Source organism: Lichenostomus cassidix, chromosome 2, assembly GCF_008360975.1.
Source record: "Lichenostomus cassidix isolate B80296 chromosome 2, HeHo_3.0, whole genome shotgun sequence".
NCBI classification, from domain to species: domain Eukaryota; kingdom Metazoa; phylum Chordata; class Aves; order Passeriformes; family Meliphagidae; genus Lichenostomus; species Lichenostomus cassidix.
In genome coordinates this window covers 3,860,190-3,887,804 of record NC_139482.1, presented here as the reverse complement: position 1 = coordinate 3,887,804, position 27,615 = coordinate 3,860,190, and the positions used below count along the sequence as shown (strand labels likewise).

Genomic DNA, 27,615 nt, shown 5'->3' with positions numbered 1-27,615 from the left:
GGGCTCCTGGAGCAGAGCCTGGGCCCTGCTGTGACCCTCCCTGCAGACAGGGACAGACAGGGATGGGGACCCTCTCAGTGCCTCCTCTCCAGCCCAAACAGCTCCAGCTTCTTCAGCCTTTCCTCCTAAGAGAAATGTCCCAGTCCCTTGATCAACTTTGTCACCTCCACTGGATTTACTCCAGGAGCTCCATGTCCCTCTTGTCCTGCAAAGGTACCAAGGGCAGGCTTGTCTGCATCTCTCAGAGCAAATACCCTCTGTCTTTTTCCTAAAAGGCATGTCTGGCTCTCCAGGAATTCCCAGTGCTGCTGTTTGCTGGTGCATGAGGAGATAAACTGTGTTGTGGCTGTCCTCCTCCCTCCCTCCTCAGTACCTGCCATTAGCCAGGGCCTTGGGCCTGATGCTGGGGGAAATATGTGGGAAACCCACCCCAAATTGTGGCTCTTTTGTGGGCATGTTAGTGTGTAAAACCAAGGGAAAACCTTTAAAAAAGCATGGTGATGTGTTTAACATAAATAAGGGATTGTAACCTCCTTTGTCTCCTAGAAAAAAATTCTAATGTATATTCAAGCCTCTATTGTAACCTTGCTATGCTAAGGATAGATATAATTTAAAATTTAATTAAATAAATGGAGAAAATTTTTCTGTAGCTGGCACATACCCAGGCAACATGAATTTTAGTAATATTGGTTAGAACTATCTTCTTTGTGCACTAAAAGTGGAAACCATTGGCCATTTGCATTAAAAAAATATAAATTTATCAGTGAATAGTTTTATGTAACAGTAATAAAACCATGGCATTGACTCCCCAACCCTGCAAGTGTCCAAGGCCAGGCTGGATGGGGCTTGGAGCACCCTGGCAGAGTGGAAGGTGTCCCTGCCCATGGCAGGGGCTGGAACTGGATGATCTTTAAGGTTCCTTCCAACCCAAGCCATTCTGGGATTCTGGGATTCATTTCAGCTGCCAAGCTGGGCTGCAGAAATGACCATTGTGTTTAAATGCAGCAATTTAAGCAGCTGCTCTTGTTGCAGCTCTTCCTCACCATGAAGGAAAGCTCTGAGCCCAGCCTCGAGGAATTTCTGCTCTGCAGCAGTGCCACATCCAGTTTCTGAAGAAAATTACTTAAAAGCTCAGGGGCCTTGTTTCGTTCCTGCAGTCAACAGATTGAAACATTTTGCTGTGAGTCTTCAAATCACTGCATTTTTTTCAATGTAGAAAAAGTCATTCCAAATCTACCTATGCTTTCTGTCTCCAAAACTAACACTCCCTAAAGAGCAGCACAGGCGGAGATACCTGTATTGCAGGTTCCTGGGACTCGTATTTTAGGTTTTCCCGTCCTACTCTTATGACAAACACTCGCACGGGGAGTGAGCGCGATGCCACTGCTTGCAGTGCATCCAACTGTGCAAGTTCCAACCTGCTCCGTGGCTTTGGCTTCTCCAGACAAGAGTCTTGCAGTTGCAAACAGTCCCTTGCAGGCTGGATCGGGCACAGATGAGCAGGAGTTGGTACATGTTGGCTGATGGAATTAGCCCTGCTGCCTGTGAAGGCTGGGAGCTCCTGCTCCTGAGCTATTATGCAGCTTTATCACAGCACTGGTTGTGTTGTAACCCAGCAAGTGCTTGATCTTTTACCCGCCCAGGCACTGGAGGCATTTTTAATTATCTGAGGGTTAATTTGCATAGGAGCTTTTGCTGAAACAATAAATTCATACCTCTGTTATTATCTGGTATGAGTTTCTGTATCAATATTTATATTTTGGTAAAACCAAAGAAGCTTCCTGCTACCATTAAGACAAAAGAACTGCTTCAGAGCAAGTTCAGGAGTCATCCAGCACTAAAGAACACCTTCCACTTCTTTGGAGGGAAAGGGAAATTGTAATGTGGTTTGAGAACATGAGTTCCAATGTCTCTTTTCTATGCAGGAATGAGGAGATGGAAACGTCTTGTCTGATAAAAAGCACGTTTTGCAAGGCTTGACAAATCCAATGTTCACCTCCAGCCAATGTTGTACGTATGATTTTAATGTTGCTAAGATTGTTTCTGCTACTTATGTGGTAAAACTCCGGTCAAACAGCTCACTGTGTGTTCATCTTAGTCAGGAATTTGGTGTTTGCTTCAGTTTAAGGGGGAACAGCTATTTGTGGTGATATATAAGGGGGAAGAAGGCTGAGAGAATGTGCCAGGCGGGACTGTCTCTCCTGGTGCTTGTCCCTTTGCTGCTGCCATGCAGCTTCATCACCCCTCCAGCCTAAGGTGGAGAGCAAAAAAGCAGGACACTGATTGCAAATGAGGAGCTGTAGAAAGCCCATGCTCCTGCAGGGCAGCAGGAAGCAGAATGGAAGTTGAGGCAGCCCAGCTGTTCTTGTCCTGGCAGCACTGTTGTAACCTCGGAAACAGGTCCCTTCCCTGGGCATTGGATCAGCCTCTCCCATTCCTGTGCCAGTTATGAGATAGATGTTAGAGAATCAAGAGCAATCCATGTTGTATCCTTTTTATTTTAACTTCAGGAACACTCTGAAGTGTGTGCAGTATCTTCTATCTATGTTTCTTTGTATGCTACATGAGGTAAATCCTAAATAATCCCACGGAACAAGGGAATGGTTTCATCTCCGTGTCACAGATCAGAGGTGGAAGCACAGACAAAGCAATACTTAGCAGGGAATTGCAATACCAGCTAATAGGAGATCCAGGTTTTCATCATGACTTTTGACATTTGTCCTTGCTACTAAAATGTGTCCCCCTCTCAATGCCACAGGATGTTTTATAATAGTGTGGGGGGGGAGGTGTTTTTAGCAGAACTGTTCTACATTAAAAGGAAGCATTTATTTTCATTGGTATCAGCTCTGTGAAGTCCTGACCCTGGGCCCACAATGGGAGTTTTATCCTTGACTTTAATGGGAGAACAATCAAGGTCTCGTGATATTACATCCTAAAGAAAGGAAAATACTGCAGTTTGTATCAGTAAGATAAATGTCTCATAGTTAGTGTAAGCGGCTATATTCTTGCAATAAATGGTTTATTAGATTGATTAAATGTCTTAACTTCACCTCAGCTATTAATCACTTTTGGCAGCTGTTTACTGCTTTGTATACTTTGAAGTAATAGACATTATTCCTTAATTATCTCATTGCAGTTCAGTCATTGTTTCCTAAATAGTGCCATTAGAATAGTAAATTGCAACAGTAAAACAGTGTCAATAGGGAGTTATGAAGTTCCCATTTTATGATGCATTCATAAAGTTAACTCAATCTACTCAAACTGTGGCTGTGATTTCCACGTAGTGACCTATTTGCTATGATACAGAAGAGATTCTGATGAGAAAACAGTTGAGCATTAAGTGTGTTGGGACTCTGCTTTTACCCAAGTAAAACACAGTGTATTCCCTCTCGGAATATATGTGCATATCAGAATTTATTAAACTAGTGCTTGTTTGATCACTTTTGGTTTCACTGAGTGCTGTGAATTCCAAAGATTTTGTGCCTTTGAATATGATGTATTTATTCCTGTGCAAAGAAAATGAGAAAACTTCAAGCAGTGCTATCATTTAGATGTTACTATTGTCATTCCACAGAAGGATAAGAGAGAACCAAATCAATCAGGAGAAAATGGCTGCTTTTAGTTTTATCTCCAGATCTGGCAGCAAGTCATAACATAGCAGTTGTACAACAATTTCCATTCTGAGTCCCTTTTTCAGTCAACTGTAACTGTCCCGAACTTTAACATTATGAGTTGTCTGTTTCAGGCTCAGCTGTTTGGGTGAAATCAGTATTACTGTCAATCTGAGAAAGAGTCATGAAGCTGGCTTTCAAGCACTATAACAGAATTTGTCTCTCTTCTTTCTCCCCAGTAAAGGGTTTTGGGGAAAAAGTAATATTGCAAATTATGAGTTCTTGTTGGTTTTTTATTTTTCTGGGATTTTTACTGTGCACATTATAGAAAATGTAGGTCCTTACCTTGGGTTAAATCAGTGCTGAAGACAAGGTGAATGGGTTTTTTACTAACAATAACAATCTATTTTTTACTCCAGATTTCTGTAGACTCCTAATCCAGTAATTTTGATTATGGAACCCAACTAAGTTGAGGCCTGATTGTGTCTGATGTCAGATACCCACATGAGAAATGATGCCTGAAAAGTGTTTGACCCAGAGTGAAGCAAACATGTCATTAAAATGCCTGGCCATAATTTTGGTTCTGGGTTGAATTTAGCTGGTGACCCATGGTGGGAAGGCTCTGAGGGCTCATCACTTGGTGACCTACAAGTGACATATCCAGTTCTCCCTAACTGCAAATGCTGCACCTTTGCAAGACAGCCAGCTCTTTTTTTTTTTTTTTTTTTTTTTTTTTTTTTTTTTTTTTTTTTTTTTTAATCAAGCAACTAAATCGCATTCCAGCCTTTCCAAAGACTGGTGAAATCTCCCATTCATGTGCTTGTTGCATCCTCTGCTTCATCTGGTCAAGTTTAAAGAGTCTGCTGCTGCCCTAAGATGCTCCTCAACATCTTAGAGCTCTGGAGGGAAGCTGCTGCCAGAATTCAGCTGTCAGAGACCTTTGTAAGAAAGCTCCCTCTCAGTCAAACCCAAGGGACTGAAGGCAACTAGTTAAATTCTTTAGCCCAAATAATTTGTCCTGGACCAGATCAGGGCTTACTCTGAATCTTCCAAACTCCAGAAGCAATAGCACAGGGCCCAAACCCAACCACTTAGGAGGCAACAGCAACTTCAAGCAGTACAATTGCTTGTTTATCTGCAGCCTTAGACCATATCCATGCTACAGAGAGGTGGTGGATGCCCCATCCCTGGAAACATTCCAGGTCAGGTTGGATGAGGCTCTGAGCAACCTGATCCGGTTGAAGATGTCCCTGCCCATGGCAGGTGGGTTGGACTAGGTGACTTTTAAAGATCTCTTGCAGCCCAAACCATGCTATGACTCTACAACCTTTTTGATGCTGGTGAGAGATGAGAGGTGGGACATGTGAACAGTAGCAGGGCTTCACTTTTGATTGTTCTGCTGTTTCACTTGAGTACAAGAGTGGAACAGGATAAAACTTGGCTTTGCCCTTATCTGGTTACCCATTGTGAGCACTCTGTTCTCCGGTATCCTGCTGCAGCATTCCTGCCAACATGGCTCTAGAGGCTTGGTTTCCATTTCAGTTTCACTGGTTGTCGGAGAGTTTATCTGTGAAACAGATATAACGACAGCTAATCTCGTGTTATGGTTCCGTGGCTGTTTATAACTCCTATTAATAGCAGCCGTGGAAAGCCTGAGAGTAGGTTTTATAGGGCACTGGGGTAACCAGTTACTGCACATTCCCCTGAGGCTACGTAGCATCAAGCGTAGAGCTTGTCCTTTCCAGACTAGGTCATGAGCATCTTGACTCTGGCATTCCTTATCTTTTGGGGATTTGACATCGTGCCTGCTCTTGGTAATTCCTTCTGAGGCATGATTAGCAAGCAATTGATTTTGCTCTATGATTTATACTTACAAAGATTCCAACTGGTTTGCAAGAGGCTCCATAACTAAGCTCTACCTGGTGCATCAGCTCCAGTGAGGGTTTCACAGCACTTGAAAGGGATTGGCTGGACTTTCACTGGAGGGAAATAGGATAGGTCCATGATGTTTTGATAAGTCTTAGAGGTTCATTTTCTAAAATGCTTGTTAATGTTCAGACTTATTTCAAATGTGGATGCCCATTCTTAAAAGTGTGTGTTTTATTCCCCAAATGTGGGAAATGTTAACGTAATACCTGATTCAGTGAGGCATCGACCAACACAACCATTGTTACATATAAAACAGGACAACAAACACCTTCTTACTGATAGGAATGTGATGGGTTTGCTGAGTTAATAGGAGGAATAGTCGATACATGCCACGTTAGTGACACAGTTGTGGTTTCCCACTAAGCACCATAAACATGGGAAGGTATTTGTCTACCAATTCTGGGGGAACCAGCTGATGAGCTGTGTGAAAGTCCTGGCTTTGTGGAGGATGAAACGGGATAAGAAAGTCATGACAAAGGCCTGAAACAGCCCTCAGCAAGGGCTTCAGGTCATCTTGGCACACGGGAGTGGTAATTTATTCCAGGAGTCACTGCTGAAATCATTAGTATGAGCTATGGAATAAAGCAATAGCATGAATAAAAGCAGTAGAATCTGGCCTAATTGAGAAACAGAAAAGGAGCAGCAAGGAACACAAAAGGTCTTGTAAGTGCAATGTCCTGTCATCTGAGTCAACTGATAGTCATGGTAAGTAGCCATCTAATTTATTTTTTAGAAGACTCTTCACAGGAAAAACCTGCTGACTGTTAGAAAAACAAAGTCAAAACGATTAAGAATTGCAATGAGAAATTCTAGTCACTGCCTAATTCTGTTCCTTTCATTTCAAATTGCATAAATGGTAACTTAGCTTTTGGCCTCGTGCCTGGAGAAGCACCTGAGAACACATCATTGCATCATCATCGAGAGTCTATTGGCCTTTTTTAATTATGGGCTGGCTTTGGAAAGTGAAGTGGCTTGGTTGGTTAAGGATGATACTAGACCCAGCTAGCAGTGAGTGACTACCACAAAAAATGCTGGCATGGAAACCACAAGCACTCTTTGAAGCCTTTGGAGCTATGATGCTTCCACTCGGACCATTCGTTCGATTGAAATTTCTTTCACACAGCTGCTAGTGGAACCTGAGGAATGTGAAAGAGCATTTCTCATGGTGTGGTGTGGTCCATGTGGCTAGAAGTAGAGAAATCAAAGTGAGGGGGTTTGTGTGAGGGAAAGAGGATAGATTTACAAAAGGCACCCATGAATTCTGTACACATATTATGAGGGGGAAGAGTAGATGAAGGAAATGGTGAGGCAGAGGAAAGGAAAATGGACCACAGAAAGGGTAGGAAGTAGGAAATCCTTGAAGAAAAGTTCCTAACAACTCTTGACATTTCAATCCTAGTGCCTTTCCCCTCAGAATTTCAATTATGGGGTGATCATCAGTACCTGGTTGCTGGAGAGCTGCAAAGAAACTTGGTGACCTTTGCTGGGAAAAAGGAGCTTTAGATATTGGAAAAGCAGAGATGATTTAAAGGCATTCTGTGGCTGTGCTTGGCAAAAGTATTTTTCTTTTCTCAAATTGTCTCTTTTGCTGTGTGTGTAATAAAAAAGATTCTGGTTCTGAATACACCAGGAGCTCCATATAACTTTGCTTTCCTGAATATGTAAAGCTATGGAGGTGTTGTGGCTTGACTGGTTCTTGATGATTCCCAAAACTGGCCACCCACCATTTGGAGTAATATCCTCCACTTTTCACTGCAGAATTTGTATTCCAGTAAAAAGGTCATGGAAAATGTTCCCTGATAAATATCTACAAATAACAGAAGTGTCTAAGCATCAGGAAGAAGCACTTATGTAGGACAACCAGGATGAAACTGAGCTTAATAAAAATATTTGATTGTGAGATCAAGATAATTCAGTAATCTTGTCAAAACTAGTCTCATTGTGCTGGGTTCTGTACAAAAAGTAGTAGGAAGTGACCCACAGCATAAAGATCTACAGTTTTAAGTGTCAAAGGAAATATAATTTCCTGTGGAAAACTGAAGCATAGAAAGAGCAATTCAACTGCAATTACAGAGGCAATTTCTGGCAGGGTTGGGACTACCCAGGCTGCTCCCTCTCCAGTCTGAGGTTGAAGCTGCACTTTAAGAGCTTGAAAATCAACCTGGTGAAGACACAGGAAGGGCTTCGGTGTGACGAATTGTGTTCTCCTCCTGGAAGACAGGCAATGTTCATGCTTCCCAGTCCTATCCCCCACCCATCAGGAAGAGAAGCCCCATGTGGATCAGTGGGATGTGGGAGCTCAGCCCTGTGAGCAGACACAAAGGGCTCACGGAGCGTGCACGATCGCCTCATGCAACCCCAGAGCAATCGTTTGTTAAAAAGGTGCCAAGTGTGAAAATGTAACCGATGCTGGGTCAGTGGGTCAGTGGGAAGCCTCCGCTTGTTTATTTTTGGATTCGCCATCCCAGCAGGATCCTGCTGAACCGAGATTCTCACAGAATCCATTCCCAACTTGAAGCCTGTCCCGCTTGAAGCCACCAGCTTAATGAGTGCCATGGCTGTCACGCACAGCAAAGACGTGGCTGGAGCGGAAGCAAAGAGGTGCAGCACTCTCAGATGAAGACGTGTGGGCAGCAGGACTGCCACAGCAACAGAGTGTCAAGTGCTCCAGAGACTGATATGCCCTGTTAATTCAATTAATTGCTTCTTCGGCTTGGTTGAGAGATCAGCCTGTGAAGTACAAATATCTCAAGCCAAACAATTTTTTCCTTGTCCGCTGTGGGTAAAGTGTTCTACATGTGGTTGTCTGTCAAGTGTTCAGCTGCAGCACCTGCATTTTGATGTTCCCAGGTGATTTTCTCCAGGCTTCACTGGACAGCTATCCTACATTTCACTTTCCCTTGGGTCAGTAAATGAAATATTTTCCTTGCATGCTTCTGTTAAGCTCAGATGGGGATATATTTATGACTGGGTACAAGCCAAACTAGTATTTAGAGACAATGATAAACTATGACTACTGGAAAACAGTATGGCACTATGTTGGTCCAAGTAATGTTTTGCCTCTGGCCAGTCATCCTGCAGCTCCATGCAGCAGGAACATTCTCCATCCCATTTGCATGCAGGAAAGACTTTGAACAGCCTGAATTTTCCCCTTGGCTGAAGGCCCTGTGCAAGATCCACACACTATTTAAGTTCTTTATGCATTAGCTTTTACCAGAATAGTTAAATAATTAAGACAGTCCGTTGGCCAAGATACTGATAAATGAATTACTTGGGCTTCCGTTGGCTGCTATTTATGTGCCCATGTGGGTTGTTGTTTGCAAGTATTTAAACAGCTCCAGCTACAAGTGGAAGTGGTGGAGTCCTGGAGGGATGGTACTTTTTGGGAGAGTTGGGTTTTGACCTGGTGGGGAACCCCCTGCTCTCTCCCTTAGGAGGGATTTGTGGCTCAAGGGTTGGGTTGTATTTGCAGAATGCCTGGGCCCGAGACAAAACCAACAAGCAGCTCTAGGACACCTGCTTGACCTGTACTGCTTTGATTTAAGGAAATTAAACTCTACCCCATAGAGAAAGAGCTGAAATCCTGCTGCTTTTGGGAAAGTTATTTCAAAGTACTTGTTCAGTGAGTTGGCCTGGTAGTTTACAATTCAGAAACCCCGGAGCATTTGTGAATTGTGAGGGAAGTACACTATTCATTATCTGCTGTCAGGCATTCATCATGCCACTGTAAGCTTCAATCCTCTCATCAGGATGCAGAACATTACTTATGACCAGTCACAGGCCATGAATAATGGCTTAACGAAATGAACAGTTCTCTAGCAATTCAGACCCAGGTTTGTTAATCAAAACTATTCAGAGCCAGATTCTGGCACCCCCTCAAACACTCTGAATAACACCTACCCCCAGTGCACCCTCTTTGGTTTTAATTGCATTTAGAGTTTAGCAAACTACTTTTTTTTTTTTTTTTTTTTTTTTTTTAAATCTGGCTGACCTCACCTAACAGGCTTACGGAAAAAACTGGAGTTTGTCTGCACCAAAATAAGTAGTTCTTGTCTCATTTTGCATTAGCACTTGCTGTAGAAAAAAACACTTTGGCAGTGATGACAAATCTTCATGTCTTCTCCAGATGGGATTTCCATGCTGGTCAGCAGCTAAGCTCTGCCTAAAGCTAAGCACTGGCTTAAACATATCTTTTGTTCTTTATGAGGGAAAAGTAAGTCGAGTGACATATTCTTTATGGGACCTAATGCACAGCAGTAAAATGGCATGGCCATATTCATCCATGTGTAGGATTAGGCCCTGTCCTGGTTGGTGTTTCACACCAACAGCAGTTGTCCTGTGTATTGCCAAACATACTTCAGGCTGCTGCAAAGTGGAATATAGCAGTGTATTTGCAACCCAGTACCCAAGTATTCCTCTACAAATGTTCAAAGCAGCTGGTAGCTCAAGCTCTCTTCCCCAGTCGTAGGAGGCTTCTTAATTTTTTTGGAATTCTGAACAAGGAAGATGGGACTTCATTTCCAGAACCAGGGATTGATCAAGTTGGAACATTTTTAACATGGGCAGATAGTGATGGGGCAAGGGGAAATGGTTTGAAACTAAAAGAGAACAGGTTTAGATACTGGGAAAAAATTCTTCCCTGTGAGGGTGGGGAGGCCCTGGTTGCCCAGAGAAGCTGTGGCTGCCCCTGGATCCTTGCAAGTGTCCAAGGGCAGGCTGGACAGGGCTTGGAGCAACCTGGGATAGTGGAAGGTGTCCCTGCCCATGGCAGGGGGTTGGAATGATATTATCTTTAAGATCCCTTCCCACCCAAACCATTCTGTGATTCTATGACTCTATGATTTCATTAATCTCCATTAATGGGAGCTTTCTGGGCAGTTGATGTAAGGTAAAGCCATAGAACTACTCAACTGAGTCTTGTATCTCCAATAATCTCTTGGCATTGTAGAGCACAGCCTTGGCTGTCACTGCACATATCAGGTAAGACCCCAAGAATGGTTCCCCAGTGCTGTTTTGTGGTGTGGGACTACCAGCAGATGTGGAGGTGTTAGGATGTGTCCAGGATACTTGATGCATTCTTAATCCTCTTATATTCTTAGGATGAAACTCCCATGAGACTCTCAAGGATGTAGTTACCAACTTCCATTGTGGTCAGACTCCTTTGTGTGTTTGAACAGAGCTCTTTATTTTATTTTACATACACATTTTTAAAATGGTTTTCAGGGCATAATCTTCCATAACCAGTTCTTCTTCCTTGGGATCATATTCTGGGGAACAACCACAGCAGTTTCACCCCTGGAATGTATTTCCCCATATGATTGAGTGTTGGTCCTTTTGTGTGGGTAAATCAGGGTTCAAAATGAGGAAGAAAAAACCCTCTGGATCCATGTCAGAGGATCTCTCTATCAGCAGTGTCTGGTGCAGGGGAGGCAGAGCTTGCTCTGGGCTTTTTTTTCTACCAGATTATGTTTTGATGCACTAGCTGCAAGGAGTGGGAAGGGAAGGAGCAGGAAAAAGAGGCAGAAAAAAGAAAAGGCTCTCATCCAGAGAAAAACCAAGAGTGCTTATCTCTCCTTCTCCCTCCTCTGCCTTGCATTCACTGCCATCAGCTCTTCATCATCTCTTTCTGCCCTCAGGGGTATAAATGTAGGCATCTGTGGGGGGAATAACCCAATACAGGGTTTTGTCTCCTCTCAGAAGTTTTCAGCAAATTTTCATTTTGGCCATTTCTTTTCTTCAGGCGTTGTATGTTCTTTATTAGAGAAAACAGAGGAAAAATGCAACCCAAACAACATTTCAGCTTCTCCAGCAAAGTTTCTATTTTGATTTATTGAAAACTTGTCCAACCAGTTATTTATATTTTATCTGTGAAAGACTCAAAAAATTTCATCTGAAACAGATATTTCCATGGAAACGTCCATCTTTGATGAGATGTCGCTCCTCAGATGTTTCAGCTGAAGAATTTTGTCAGTTCTGGCAGAAAAAAAAGGAATGGGGGACAGAACAAAGACCAAGCTCCCAGGAAAACATGCAATGCTTCAAGTTAATGGGCTAAAATGTCAGCTGGTAAACTGCCATAAAGCCAGAGAAGTCAACCAGTCGACCCGAGTCAATGGAGCTATGCTAATTTACACAGAGGATCTGGCCTTAGATTTTAATAGAACCAGCCTAGCAAGCTGTTTCTCTGCTTACCCATCCTCCTCCCTTTTTAATAAGCTCTCAGTCATACTTGGCCTATCCTTTAATAATTCACCCTTCTCTCTTCACGATCCTTCTTCCCTCTCAGGAGATAATGGGATGGGATTTTCTGCTTGCAGCCCACACAGAAATATCGTAGACAGGTTAAAGTCTGCACAGCTGGCTACTGCCTTCTAACATATCCCTCGTGCCTCTTCCTGGACTCTAATATCCATCTTCTCTTTGGGCTTTGCTTAGCCAGTGCCAACTGCCTTCAGTGCAATTTGCCATATATTACGAGGCAGGCATTGTGCTGTAATCTATAGATCCCGGGATATTGAAGTATTAAGCTCACAAAGCAATCAATTACTTTAATGGGAGTTGTGTGCGTCTGGCCGCGATTCTGGAAAACAGATCTATGAGATAGCTCCAGGACACAATCCAAGCTCTGGACCAAGAGGCTGCTCTACTGCAGAAGTTTTTCTAGCTTGGGGCCAAACACAATTGGCAAGAAGCACATTAGGGTTTTTTTTGTTGTTCTGTGTAACTACGGTATGAATGACCGTGTGTAACTGCTCCGTCCTATGTAACATATAGCTGTGTTAAAGAAATACTTGATGATAACCAGTTACTGAATTGCAAGTTTCTTACCCTGTTCCCTTGAATTTTTTAAGACCCACCAGATTACTTTTCCAAATCTAGTTTTAGTTTCTCGGTGACCATGTTCTTCTCTCTTTACTATTTTGATTAAACACAACAGAGAAGTGTTGATGCAGAAACACTCCCTTGCAGACCTTAAAAGGCTCATGCATCTTGGAAGATCCTTATTGAAAAAGCAGTGATACTTGATTGTCTCCCATAGAAGTAAATAGTTCTGAGTCCCCAGAGAATGTAAGCCCTTATTTTCAGTGTAATATTTCAAATACTTTGGTTACTTGTACCTGCTCTTGTTCACATAGAGGAGTGAGACACAATACAGAGTCTGAGATGTGCCCTGTGTTGATTTCTCAGAAGCCCAGAGCATGAAGCAGACCTTCTGCACACCTTTTTCCAGAGTAGCTGAGATGATGTTTGATTGCCCTAAGTACAGAGCTGGTGACTGCATCTTCCAGAGAAATAAAAAGTAATGTGTGAGAATGGTTCCCTTACTAAAACCCCATGGACTTTGCATTGATTAAATCAGCGTTTTGGAACAACAGAAGTGTGATTGATGTCATTTGAATTTCAGCTCAGCATCTTGATTGGCATTTTTGTGTAATGACTTTTCCTTATTTGTTGAATTTAATTGATGGCTGTTGCATTTATTTCTAAAGAACATTGCTTTAATTAAAAAAATTCAGCTCTATGGAAATTAATATTCCCCATCTATATGGCACAAAAGGGTGTGTGGTGAACATAGAGAATAATTAGTAGCTGTAGGAGGAGAACTTATGAGAAGATGATTATGAATATGTAATAGAGGAAATAGACTACAAGGAAATTGAACCAATAAATTTATGAGTGAATAATTGACCTCTGAGTAAATATGAGCATTCTCTCAACAGCCACTTGACGTGTTGTTAACCACTCAGCATTTCAGAACATTAACCAGCCTTTTAACTAACCAGATCTTTGCTATTGGCAGCAACTCGCTCTCCAGAGTTGCCTTCCTGTCTTGCAGGGTGATTGCTGTGTGCACAAAGCCATAAACACACATGGTGCCAAAGCTTTGGGGTACGTGGGAGAAAGGTCATGATCTGTTGCATATGTGTAAATCTACGCTTAGCCAAACGAAAAGGTTGTAGGGAATTACTAAATCCCCTTCAGAATTACACTGATCAAAATGAGAGCAGAATTTTATCACTGAACTCAGATGAACTCAGGTCTTTCCACCATGGTGGCATTAGCCCAAAGCTGAGATTTTTTAGAATGGATGGTGAAGTTTCTAAAGCTGATAGTCCAAATTTTCAAAATCCCCATTTTCCCCTAGATGTGGTGACAAATTAGGAATTGTGATTTTAAAGAGTGAAGGCTAGAGATGTCATCTTGTTCCCAAGAAAGTCCCAGTATCTTCCAAAGGAGAGGCCTGACAGATGTGAGCAGATACACTAGCCAGGAAAATGGACCTGATGATGCTTGTATTTGAGAGTTCCCAAGAAAGACAGAGCATCCATGAGTAAGGGCTAAACCTTAAGCATGTGCTGTGAAATGGAGTAAGTGGGGTCAGAAGTCCCTGAAGAAAGAGTAACTTCATATTTTGATGATTCAGAAATCATAATGATAAAAGATGAGATGGGGAAGTTTGTTTGTTGAGAAACTTGTATTATGATGGTCCCTGGGGATTGAGGTCTAATGAATGTATATTGAGGATAAAGACTGTTTTCATTCCAGAGAGACAAGCAATTCCATCTGATTAGGGACCAAATAAATGGTGAGATTACTGCCAGTTTTGCACCAAATAAATTGATAACAAAGATCTGATATCAGTGGAGCTTTGTATTTCCTCCTCTTTCCCATTAGCTGGTTAGTGCACCAAACATTTTTTACAACCTAGAACAGAAGGCAAGTAGTTATCTTGAAAATGTAATGATCAACTACAATATGTGACTGATTGAATCAGGAGGGTAGTGTGAAAGATGAGGTTCACTTGCTGGCCTTGGCCTCTTTGTTTGGCAAAGAGAGATAAGAAGACAAAGCTCAGTTTTATCAGAAGTTAACAAATGACTAAGTAGAAGAGAATCTCAAATCAGCTCTTTATTTTTTGAGATCCAAGTAATTAATGGACTATGTTTGGATGTGGTAAAAGACCAAACATAATAAATTGGTTATCACCCCATTCATCTTTGCTGGAATGTGGAGTGGTGTCGGGAGGTGCTGTCTGTAGCAGGGGAGAACCACGTAGAGCCTTCGGGCTGGAAGGGCACTGAGTTCTTTCTCCTCCTTGCAAAGTCCTCAACTCCAAAGCTGTAGTCTACGTGAGCCCTCACTCAAAGTCCCAAGTCCCACCCTTGTCTGTCTTGCTGAAAGTCAACAAGTTTGGGGACTTAAAGTTTATGAGCTATAGGAATGAAATCAGGAGCTTACCCCAAAGGAAAGAGGTGGATGTGCTCCTCTTCAGCTCAGCTTTTATCAGCAGTAAACACTTCTTTTTATTTCTGGGGAAAGGAGAAAAGCTCCTAAGATAAAAATAAGTAATCCAGGAAAAAAAAGAGATACAGTTTTGGTTTTTTTGTTTTTGTTTTTTTTTAATATTGATAGGAAGGTTTTAAAGTATACATCTACAGTGATGAAAGGGTTTTGAACCCCTAGAATTTGACTTCTATTGTAAGAATTATCCCTGGCACAATTTTTGTCCCAGGCCGCCTAGTGCTGTCCCAAACAGTCTCCAGTCAGTGTTTGGAAGTTCATATGGATGAAGGATCTTTCCCCATAGGCAGTTTGGATGGAGTCACTCTTTTCTGGAGGCTAGAGGACTTGGACAGTAAGGACACAAATGGACTGTGGCAGTTGGCTTCTGGACCATAAAATGTCCCTTGGTCCAATCTAGTCCAGTCCAAGAGGAAGCCAAAACAGACATTAAAGGGAGATCCTTTCTCAGTTTCCTCTTCAGCTTTGAACAGCTGGGATAGGATGTAAGAAGGGAAGGAAGATGGGAGATTTCTTACACAAATCATCCACATTAAAAATGACATTTTTTTTGGAAGATCTGACACCACTTGAGTTTCAGTTTAGTACTTTCTGGAGCATTCTGCTTCTTTTAGAATGTTTGTGGAAAATACAAGGCATGATGGAGAGTTGGGATACAGGAATTGAGGGTATATTTTGAACTTCTGTGGTTGTGCCCTGTTTCAAAACAAACAAACAGCAGCAAAGACTTAAAGGTCAAGTTCAAGCTGGGGGCTAAGACTGAGATGCAAAAGGAGGGAGCAGCACTACAAGAATTCATCCTTATGCACCTCTTCTAACAGGTAAACACATATTGGTCTGGCTTGATGAACAAGCTTTGCAGAGATGAGGACAAAGTTATGCAGAACTGGAAATCTGATGCTGAATGAGTTTGATTCTGAAGCTTCTGAGAAGGGACTTCTAGCAAGGTGAATCTGGCTGTATGGGCAGGGAAGTTAGAAACTAAGTGGGTACAGAAATCAAAAGATGCAAAGAGATCATCCAAAGGAAGAAACTGGAAGAAGTACAGGTTAGCCCTGTTGAACCAAGATGAACAATTTCTAAGTCGTTAGATACTGTCTTAAATGTTCTGCATCTTAAGCCAGTGTTAAACATAGTGGACCCATTTAATTTTTACTGACACAAATGAGAAATAAACCTCTCCACTCACTTGAGCTTCTACTGCATGCAAGATCAAAATCAGAGCCAGAGGCATTTGGAGTCTGAAAGAAATGTTTTTGGTTTTGATGTCTATTTTTGCTGCCTCTATTTAGAGCAAACATAGCCAGGGCTGCAAGTGAATACAGTGTCTCTGAAGAGGTGAGTTATTCCCAGCCAATCTGTAGTGGCAGAATGTGGTACCTTATGGGTTTGAAATAGACCATCCTCATTAACTACATGTTGGGCCAAACCCCATTAATTTCTACAGCCCCGCAGGGCTGAATTTAGCCCATTAGAACAAAGTGATAATATCATTGGAAGTTATTTTTGTGCCCTGTGCTGCAAGTTGGATACTATGATACAGCATAAACTAGCTGAAGCGAAGATATTTCAGGCTTTGGGGCATTAAGTAGTTTTTTAGTATTTATCCATGCTTTTCTCAAGGGCTCCAAACGGTACTAATTAGTGTACATAAATGATGGCTGAAATTCAGGGAGAATTTCAGCAGCAGGTGTGTTGGGGATACTTGTGGTGTCTTCAGAGCCAGGTCCTAAAGGGCTTTGAATTGAGCAGTGGGATGTGATGGGATGTGGGGCAGTGATCGGTGGCACTTTGCGAGTTGTGATTGAGGTAGTGCCAGTGAAATGGAGTGAAGCAAAACTAGGCAGGAGTCCAGGCAAGATTCCTACTAAACTCTCTATCATGGACCACCTAGGGCTGTCAAGTTGTGAGTTGACTCATGCGTGTTTTAAATTTAACCAAGAGAGATTTAATTGTTAGGAAGAAATTCTTCCCTCTGAGCGTGGTGAGGTACTGGCACAGAGAAACTATGAATTCCCCACCCCAGGAAGTGTTTGAGGCCACTTTGGACAGGGCTTTGAGCAATCTGGTCTAATGGAAGGTGTCCCTGCCCATGGCAGGGGGGTGGACTTAGATGGTCTTTAAGGTCCCTTCTAGCCCAAACCATTCTGTGATTCTAAAACAGAAGGCCAGACCCCTTCCCACAAGGGGCACTGGGAAGCCAGGAAGCAGCTGGCAAACCTGGTCTGTGTGCTACTTCTTAAGCCTTACCCTCAATCTGTCATTCCACTGGTCGCTTCTCTTGTGGCTTGTGACCATCTTAAGTTTCTGGTACATATCTCGTGATCTCAGGAGCACCAGTCACTGCTGGAGTTTAGCAACACAAATAGGACTCATCAGACTTCTCCCACACATCCCCAGTGTTCCCAGCTCACTGTCCCTTCCTCCTGCTGAGGTGGAGCAGGTGAAGGTGGATGCCCTGCTGGCATGTGACGGTTTGTTGTTACCTGATGCTCTTCTCCTGTGTTGTTGTCCCCGTGGCAACGCCAGCGAGGATTTGCCACCTCATCGTGCCTGACGCACTCCCGAGCCGTGCTGTGCTGGCGTTAGCTGGCTTTACACCTGCTGGATAATTGCGCTCTCGCTCACTTCAAGATCGGGCATGTGAGCTTCAGCCAGGCTGGGAACAGCTCCACTGGAGCAAAAAATCCGGTTAAAGGGAGAAGCAGAGCGGGCGGTGAGCTGCTGAGTCATTGCTCAGCCCTCCTCGGATAGCCTGACACCAACGCAGAGGATCAAAGGTGAAGTGACCTTGTGCATCGGAGGTGAGGCAAAGTCCTCCGCAAGGGCTGGAATGTGCATTAGCTCTGGAATGCAGACAGGCAAACACTGCCTCTATTAGCAGCTTTAGGCAAGGGTCTAAGATCGTCTGTCTAAGGGGAAAAAGCTCCATATGTGCCCAAAACCCAGGGAAGTCAGTGGAAAGACTCCCACCAACTGTGACTCAGGTGCTCAGACGGAGTATTCTTGGATCTGCTCTTCTGACCAGAACTGTGGTTAGTCTGGCTGATGCTTAGTTTTGAAGCTGGGTGAAGGTCTTGGAAAGCCTCAAAACCTCTCTTTAATTTGCTAAATAGGAAACTTTCATCTCAACCTGTAATTCCACAGTTCTCATTATGATCTCCAGAGAAACATTAAAATGGGTTTTAAAGATTATCGTTTCTCATCCCACCTCCAGCCCACTCTGTTTATTTCAGTGGACTAAATATCAAGGCTGTTATTTCTGGGTGTGACTCCCTCACTCTGCCCTCGCTGATTTCTATACCCCCTTCTGGCCTTGGTAATTAAACTAAGCAAGTTTTTGGCTAAACTAAGAAAGTTTCTTTAGAGGATTTTCTGGCAAGGCCTGTTTCACTGCCTTGTCACCTGGATCCAAAACAACAAACAGCCCAGTGCTCTTCTCCATTTCTCTGAAACATGTAGGGCAGAGAACACAAAGGTGTTGGCCAAGATGAAAGAAGGACTCCTGTTGTCTGGTTAGGTCCCTTGTGTAATTTTGGGCTCACAGATGCTGCTGCAAGGTAAGATTCATCTCTCTTAACTTCAGACATCTGCAATGTGGACTGAATAGTCATCCTGGACTTCCTCTACAATCCAGCAGTGTACCTCATTCTCCAGAAGTCATTTGCAAGACATGCCTTGTTGGGGTATGCCCTAAAAACACTTGGTTGTCTTCCTGGACTCTAGTGGGGTGTAGCAGATAAGCTCAGAGACAGACATCTACAGCTGAGGTATTCACATTTGGTTAGAGAGCCTCAGATTCACAGTCTGGTTTTTACTGGAACTCAGGATTTTAAAATCAAACCTCTGTCCAGTCTACTTTCTCTTCAGTAAGTCACCTTTGGAGATGGATTTGCCCTCTTTCAAAGATATGATGTGAACTCAGTCCCTGAAAGGCCTGCACATATGGCCTTTTGCAGAAGTCATGATTTCACAAGTTTCTTGCCCTGGGGCACACCTGTCCTTCCAACCATTCTCTAGGATTTATTTTGTAACTGGGAAATATAAATGGGATGGCTCTGCTTCATTCCAGTATTGCTTGGGACACCACCACTGACTAGTACATCCATGAGCAAAGAAGCCACCAGGACAGAAAGCCCAGATGGGTTTCCCCACTACTTAAACTTACAAGAGACCCCTGTAAGAGGGGCTTTTGGCAGGGCATTCATTGATAGGACAAGGGGGAATATCTTTAAACTGGCAGAGGTCAAGTTTAGGGGAGGTATTGGGAAGGAATTCTTCCCTGTGAGGGTGGGAAGGCCCTGACACAGGTTTCCCAGAGAAGCTGTGGCTGCTCCTGGATCCCTGGAAGTGTTCAAGACCAGGCTGGACAGGGCTTGGAGCAGCCTGGGATAGTGGAAGGTGTCCCTGCCCATGGCAGGGGTTGGAAAGAGATGATCTTTAAGGTCTTTTCCAACCCAAACCATTCTGTGATGTCCTCATGAATCAATGTACTTGCAGAACAGGAGGGCAGCATCTGGATCATGCCTCAAAACACACTGTGGGATCCTCAGGATGAAAGAAACTGCATAAACATAAAATATCTCCATTGATTATAAATGACAGGGAAAGGGAAATGCGTGATTTAAAGCAGTGCCAGCTCTGGTTTCGCAGCAGATAAGCAGCACTGGGGCTGTTGGTCAAACAGTGCTGCTCACTCTTCACTGCTCATGTTCAGATGAAATGCGGGGGAAGGGTATTTTTTCTATCAATGCCGCAGAGATCTGAGTGCTCCTGTATGTCTTTCCTGCAGAGATAAAGACATGGACACTGCTGACATGTTACATTCCCCTTATCTGGGGTGATTGTGCAATCCCACTGGTGTAAATCTCCTGCTTCCTAACGTGATGCAAGCAAGCTCTGCCTCTGCAAGGATTGGGGGCAGTTTGGCACAGCCCTGCCCCCCACAAAGCAAGAGGTGTGACTTGTCAGCAGGAAAATCATGGAAGCAGTTCTACAGGAGGTGACAAAAGGTTGGAAGTTAATGCAGGGGCTTTCCAAGAAAGCACCATGCAGTCTGCGCAGCAATTCCTCCCTCGTCATGTGCCTTATGCAAGGTAACAAGAGACCGACTGCTCAGCTGGGCAACCTCCCGAAATTCTGGGCAGGGCTGTCACGCTGCAGACTGCTGCTACATGATCCATCTTTGGAAATCCAGGCACATCAGGAGCGCTTCCAAATGGTGCATTTCCAGGTCCTGTTGACCTGAGGACTCTGGGAATGGTTTTCACCTCATGCAACTTCAGGGGGATGAATCAGTGATCATGGATGCCCCATGTTAGCAGAGTCACAAGGCCCTCAGGTAGGAGATGGGACCTGTGTGAGACCTGTGTCCTTCTAGAGAGGCAACCAGAAGCCAGGTGAGATACACCAGGGCATCCCACAGGGCTTGAAATCCCTGTATTTAGGCACCTGTATTCCTTCCTGCACACCTACACCCTCTGCCTCCATCAGAGCTGGGCTGTTTTTGCAGCAGTGACATAAGTTTGTTCAAGGTAGGGTTTAGCCAAACTGTTTTAGACACCTGCTTTAGTGAGTTGTTCCCTAGACACCATGGACTGTCATAACTAGATTTCTGTGACTGTGAAAGGAACTCAAATTTAGACATTTACATGCAATCAGCCAAACTCCATCCCGGATCTGCTCTGTCTCACACTGACATTAACTTAATACCAAGAAAACAGCAATCCACAGACCTGATTTTGCTTGTAATTACAGCAGTGTTGATGAGATTAGATACAGAGCCACCACTTGGCAGTTGTCCCCCAAAGTAAGCTCTGACAGATCTTCATTATGGCAATGTTTTCATGGCTCCTTTTGTAAAAACAAGAGTTTCAGTTAAGAGTTATTTGTTTGGATTCAAGCCAATTGTGAGCGGCTTCAGTTTTAACAGGGTGTCCCACGACGCTTTCAATTACAACGAGGTGAGTAAGAGATGTTTTGGTTTGCTGGCGATGCTGAAAGATAATTACACACGTCTGTATTGTTCCTGATCTAATAAAAAAGTTTCACTCCATCCCAGAGAAAACATTTCAGTTCGCTCTTTAAGGATTTTTCACGTTAAGAAGAAAAACAGAGCGAAAGGAAATCTCTGAACAAAGACACATTTCATAGTGAAATCTGTCTCAAGCAACTTATGTTTTTTAACTCTAAATGAATTCACTTGGCAAAACTGACAGAAATCCACAGTGTTGCTGCTTTCTTTCACCAGAAAAAGCATTTATCCCCCACAAAACACGCCCACACTGTTGCAGCTGCAGTGCTCTAAAATCCACAGGGCTTTGGACCCTTGCTGGCAGGGCTGGGATGATCCCTGCAGGTTGGTGACAGCAGGCTGACAGAGGGCCCTTGGATGCTTTCCCACCATGATACTTCCACAAGGTAAATGTTCCTGGTATTCTTTGCAACACACTCATATGTCACAGCAAATGCCAGGTACAATAAGACCCAGACAGCAAAACAATATAAATAGATGAGGGAATTCCTGGCATTAGTTCTGGAGCAGTTTGGGACTGGAACAAGTGAAAAAATACAATTTTTCATAAAGGGAAGTTTCCTGTAAGTAAAAGAAAATCTCCCCCATTCCTCCCCTCCCTTCTTTCTCCAGATTGCACTTCTTCACCAGGGAGAATCCAACTGCTCTGCATGAGTTGAACCAGAATTTCATTTTGCTGAACTGGCCTGATTTGGGATGCAAACCACCTCTGAAAGGCTGAAATTTCCCATGGGAGTGGAAATTTTCCGAATTTTGCTCATCTCTGGTTACTGCTTGCACAGAAATGGCCTAAAGCAAACAAACAGCCCTCTCCTGGAGCAGCCAGCAGAGCAGCCTGGTAAGTAGGTTAATTTGGATGGGGTTCCCGGGTGGCAGCTCCTCGTCCTCTCTTCTGCCCGGGGAAACCTGTGCAGTGATCAGCTCTGCAGACAGGGCAGTGACAAGCATCCCTTCAAGGCAAAAATAAACTTCCACATTTATAAACTCAGAGATCCTTCCCTGCAGGAGTCATTTACACCCCAGGGCAGGCTGGTGTGGCCTGACGCAGCTCCACTGGCCTCAACAGAGCACCCCAGAAAAAAGATCACCTCATTCTAGATGTGAAAATATTCCACTTTAGAATGAAGCCAAGTCCCCAAAGGATTTTTGGTAGGCTCCACGAAGCAGCTGATAGCCCAGATGGGAATTCATAGCTGTGGTTGGTTGCTGAGAGCCTGCCAGCTGGTGATGCATCCCTGTTGGTGAGGTATCAGCATGTCATTGGTGAGGATCAGCAAACGTGCCAGGGCTGGGAGCCTGGGGGGGATGAGAGATGGACACGTGTGAGAGGCTCTGGATGGAGACAGATGGTTCCCTCTCATTGCCTCTGCCTCCAGAACACAACTGCAAGGAGACATCACCCTCCAGAGCTGATGCGAGGCTGGGGCAGGTGGTGGGGAGAGCTGGACCCTGGGTGCAGAGCACTGCTGGAAGGTTTCTATCCATGTGAACAGGGCATGGAATGTAGGGTCAAGCATTCCTCCTCCCTGCAGCAAAGCCAGATGTGCCCTCTGAGCACTGCAGTGTGGTCCTGAAGTGTTCATGGCTTGCCATGCCAAGCTTCAGCCTTTCTGAAGCCATGCTGTGGTAAAAGTCCTTTACCTCTCATCTGGGGAGAGAAAAGTGCCCTGCAAACAATTAACACTCAAAATCCCCCAGTGAACTAGGGAAGAATTATTTCCTCATTTTTACCTGTCTGGAAAATGACACAGAAATTAATTGACTTCTTCAAGGTCGCTCAAAGAGTCAGTGGGAGATTTGAAAATGGGACCCTGGAGTCCTGACTGCTGGTCCTTTCTAACCACTAGATACCTACCTCAATTGCTAGAGCACCTGCTCTTAGGCTTTACAATTTTGATTAAAGATTCAAAAAGTATTGAAGCTTTAAAGGAAAAATAATTCACTACAACTTGACCAAGTGATGTGTGACTGGGCAGAGCCCCTCTGGGAATACAAGCACTGTTTAAGGAGAGCTGCTCTGCTCGATGCTCTGCATACACATGAGGTCCCAGGCTCAGTGCCAGCAGACACGGACACAGGTCTGGCTCCTGCTGTCACAGACAGCCCAGGTGGCTGCCAGGGCTCTGCTTGTCCATGTCCAGAAGATGAGGTCCTGAACTGAAGTGGCAGCAAGCTGTGGGTTTACACCTTGCACTAGGCTTTGGTTGTGTTATGTGCTCAAAAGCATTTTAGCTGCTAAAGATGAGCAAGCAGGGCTTTGAGAGTAAAACATGGAGTTCAGTGAGTGCATCTCCTGCTCTGAATGCAGAAGCAGAGCAGTGAGTTGCCTCCTGGCTCAAAACCATCCTGTGAGGGCAGAAAGCACCTTCCACCAGGCTCCTTATCCCCTTCCCTAGGCTTCCACCCCACGGCCCTGTGCTCCCTCAATGCTCAGTTACCCATTTCTGATGCCACCTCATTTCTTCTCCCACCAGTGCACTTCTCCCCCTCCCAGCACCCTCACTGCTCTGTCCTTGGGGCAGCCCAGCCCCACAAGCCCCCAGACAAGGGCAATGAGGGGAGTTCAACCACCCCTTCATTTGCTCTTGCCTGCTCTGACCTCCCTGGAATCACCACTTCCAACCCTTCCATCTCTATCAACAAGACTTATGCCAACAACTGGCCCAGCAGCCTGACTCACTGTTACCCTCTAGTGCTGGACCAGCTGGGAGACAGGCATCTCCCTGGAGAACTCAGTGCTCCAGGCAGCACTGGGTTGTCCTCTTCACTCCCAGACACCCAAAATTCAAGTCCTGGCCCCAGTGACTCATTGTGGGGTGCTGACATTCAGCTCCTACATGGTTTGCTGAGCCACTTTCTCTGCTCTTGCATCACAGACGGGCAGATTTGTCACCCAGCTGTTGGTAGCTTGGACAAGCCCTTTGGTTCCCTTGATTATGTACATGCTGTAGGTTTTGTTCTTCCTTCCTTTTTATTTAAGTCTCTCCCTGTCATCTCGAGTTTTGTTCTCCAGACCTCGTTTGCTGTGGTTTTAGTGGAAGGACCAGTAGCAGGTTTGCCCACGGAGAGGCTGACGGTGAAATGCCTGCCAGGAATGATTAGGGAAAACTTGTTCTGTTGGAAACTCCTATTTTTATAGGGAAAGCATTGTTGGTGAGAGGGACCAGGGTTTGCTCCCTGTCTGCACCAGTAAGAGCTCAGAAGATGGTGAAAATACTGAAGCCTTCTTCTGCTTTCCCTGCATTCTCTGAGAATATTGCCATTGGTGTTCAAGGAACCAGGATTTTCCCTCTCTGCTGGGAAACGAGGAGTTGAGTCTTTGTGGATAGGGCTGAAGACAGCCTGTGGGTCTGGGAACAGAGTGCTGGATCTGGCCAGGGTGGAGTGAGGAGCTCAAAAAGGGGATGACTTTCCTGGGGAGAGTGGAGAAAAGGAATCCCTTGCAGCAGCAGCAGCAGAGCTCTAACCCTCCTCCCTCTCTGCTTCCAGGGGAAGAGGGTTAGCATTTTTCCCTAGCAGGATTTGTCAGTGTTGGGCACCCAAATTAGAAGCCATCTCGCCCTAACCAGGCCACAGCCCTGAATGCCAATGATTCAACACTGGAAATACTGGTAAAGCTACTTTCCTTTTCACGGTTTTCCGTTTCTTTTCTTTCTTAATGAGTGCCGCCAATTCCTTATTTCACACATGCCAACATAGATTATAACTTGCTCCTCTGAAAAGAGGCCAACAGTCACATTGGCCACGGGCTCGATGCTGTGTAATCAAGAGCTTTCTCTGGCTCCTGACACATTTGGACCTGTTTTTCTGATAAGCTGAGCTTGTTTATGGCCATGCATGAAACGCAGCTTGTGGTTTGCTGTCCTAGTGCATCTTGTTTGATTGTATTTTAACCTCACTGAGGGTTCCCATTGATAGAATAAACATTGGTATTCATATAAATCATTTACCCTTTGAGATCCGGTGATAAAGCACAGGAAAAGTGTCTTGCCTACACTAATGAACTGAGCAAAGCAAACATCCTAGACAATAAGTAAGGACCATTTAGAAATTTTATGGCCAGAAAAAATCTTCTTTGAGTCTGAGCACTTGTGTATACACGCCACAAAACTCACCCCTGTATTTGTGCAATGTATCCAGCAATGCATTCTTGAGTAGTGTGTGTGTTCCTGGAAAACATACAGGGCACTGCTCATTTGTCTGCATGGAGGTGTATAGGGTTTTTTGGGATGCTGTGAGAATCTGAGGCATCCACACAAATCTGGCAGGAAATGATACAGACCTATAGGCTCCATCTCTCTTGGAGCAGTTGCTGAAAGCTGAGCAAGATAGCCCCCAGACCCTCAAGGAGTGTGAGATAGCAATGTGTTGGCAGCAGAGCTGAGCTCCCTGTGTGATACAAAGGGTAGAGTTCAGCTCAGAGATGGAGACAGCTGAATCACAGTGTCTGCAGGATGGTGTCCACTTGAGCAAGGGGTGCCTGTTGATCCAGTCCATGGACCCCAGGGAGTGATTCTATCAGCCAGAAGAACAGTGCTGTTGGCTGCATTAGGAGGCTCTCAATTTTCTAACCATTGGCATCTTTTAATTTGTGAGATGCTCCAGCCTGTCCCAGACAGCACATACCATGGATGCCTCTGGCATCTGCAGTGGCAGACATGGCAAAGGACTCAAAAGTCTGGATGACATCAAATTCCAGAGAGATGAAGGTCTCCAAAGGTCTTTTATCATGTCTGCCAGCACATATGTGTGCAAATACCCAGCACATCCAAAGAGCACTGGGCACTCAGTTTAGAAACTGAGCTGAGCACCAAAATTGGAGTTTACCTCTCCTAACTCCACATTTATGATATATCTAATGTAGCCACTCCCAGCTCCTTTTACCTTAGGTGGTAGGAAATGTGAATTTCAAGGGCTTGATTCATCTGTCCAATTTTAGAAGTGTCCCCTAGAAAGATAATAATAATCCCTTGGTTCTCCTGACCATAGACTAGATCTCTACATGTGCACAGCAAGACAGGAGTCAGTGTTGGCTTTTCCCTGTGGATACAGACATCAATCAGAAGAATTGCATCTTCAGGACACAGACAGTCCACCAATTCCTTTGATAGATATTCCTTGTGACTGGTAATTGTCTCATCTGAATTTGCCCGGCTCAGTTTATGTCCTGCCTCTCTTCAGCAGATTGAAGGATCCTTCAGTACTGCAGTGAGTCACATATTCTGATCTTCCCATTGATAAAATGAAGAGCTGGAGCTGCTCAAGGCTTTGACGGATTGCTTAAAATCCTTGAGAACTGAGATAAGATATGGTTGAGCACATTGTTTCCGTCAATGAGGACAAATGGAGCAAATTATTAAGTAATTCCATGTTATGAGATAACTGATTTAATAGCATCATCATGGTACAGCCATCTGTGACAAATCAAGGCAAAGCTACATGCAAGCAACTTGTGAATGGGAGAGTTCAACAGTATATCAAGGTATGTGTGTCAAAAGAAAGTCAGAAAGACCAGAACGCTGGAGAGAGATTATCCAATGGATGTAGTCACACGAATGCTGTTAGGATTTGCTGAAAACATGGAGAGAAGGAGAGCAACAATTCATTTTACTTTCGTGTCTTGAGTGTCTTGAGTTATCTGGGAAATGGAGCTGTGAATTCAGAAATGTAGTCGGCTGGCAAACCCGGGAGTGCCGCTGCAGGCTTTGGCTGCCGGCAGGCACTGCTGAGGTTGCGTGGATCCCTCGGGCTGAGAGAGCGCACGGCACGGAGGAAACAGCACGGAGGCAGAGGGTTTCAGAGGGGATCTCCCTTGCAATCTCTTTAATAACGAGGGTACGGGTCGGTGAGGGGATCGGGTCGGTGAGGTGGGATGGGAGAGAGGCCACGGGAGCAGCCGCGATGAAGGGTTTTGAGGGAAGGGAAAATGGGGAGGAGCGTGAGACTTTTGTGGCATTTGGGGTAGGTTAGGGGAGGCGTGGGGACTTTTGAAAGTGACTTTTGGTGGGTTATTTTAGGTTTAGGAGATGGGGAACAATGGTTTTTCAGGGGGATTGCAAGGGGATTCAGCCTTGGGTTTAGTAACTGGGGTAGAGGGACGGAGGGAAGATAGATTAGGAGTGCTCGGGGAGGACTGGCCAGGTCACTTCTGAGCGGGGTTAGAAGAGGCAGAGGGAGTGCCAGTTAGATGACAGCCCTGTGCCCACAGGCTTGCTACACTGCCTCTGTTGCCTCTCGAAGGTTCTGGGGAATGGGAAAGGCGGGATAGGGACGAGGGGGAGGGCGAGACTGGGGTTTTCTCTCTTTTCTTTTTCGGTTTCTTCACACTCAGTATCAAATTAAGAATTGCAAAGAGTTGTTCAACTGATTTATCACCTTTTGTTTGTAGAAATGTCATTCGATTATGATTTTTTTGCCAGAACTGAGGTGAGGAAACTTCATCAGTGGTAGTGTTAGGATATTCTTTAAAAATCCACTGAACAAATTTTTTTCAAGAGAGCTTTAGAAAATGGGAACTTACTTTCTAAAAGGAAATTTTTAACCAGAACATAAAAGTCCTGCTGTTCTTTTGCAAGTTTTTCCCCCCATATTCTCTTTTTCCCTGTTGCAAAAGAACATCCACCCACAGCGCTTGGAAAAACGAAAATAACAAGGGAGAAAGACAGCAAAAGGTTTTGCGCTTTGGCAAAAGGTTGCAGGAGGGGATCTCCCTGGCAATCTCTTTAATAACGAGGGTAC

The 27,615-nt window shown here is 44.4% G+C and overlaps 2 long non-coding RNA genes across 3 annotated transcripts; one reads left to right on the top strand and one right to left on the bottom strand.

Annotated features, from left to right (window-relative positions):
- The first annotated feature begins 848 nt into the window (after nt 1-848).
- Nucleotides 849-26,545, top strand: LOC146440731 (uncharacterized). The gene is made up of 4 exons (XR_014850362.1): nt 849-1,180; nt 1,926-2,010; nt 21,490-21,715; nt 26,059-26,545. It is a non-coding gene; the product is annotated as an uncharacterized LOC146440731 (long non-coding RNA).
- LOC146440732 (uncharacterized) lies at nt 11,094-17,559 on the bottom strand. Of its 2 annotated transcripts, XR_014849652.1 has the most exons (4): nt 17,330-17,559; nt 17,094-17,189; nt 12,659-12,822; nt 11,094-11,513 (listed from the first exon to the last, which is right to left on the bottom strand). It is a non-coding gene; the product is annotated as an uncharacterized LOC146440732 (long non-coding RNA). The 2 variants fall into 2 exon arrangements; XR_014849651.1 differs by having other exon boundaries at nt 11,094-12,822.
- Nucleotides 26,546-27,615: the final 1,070 nt, after the last annotated feature.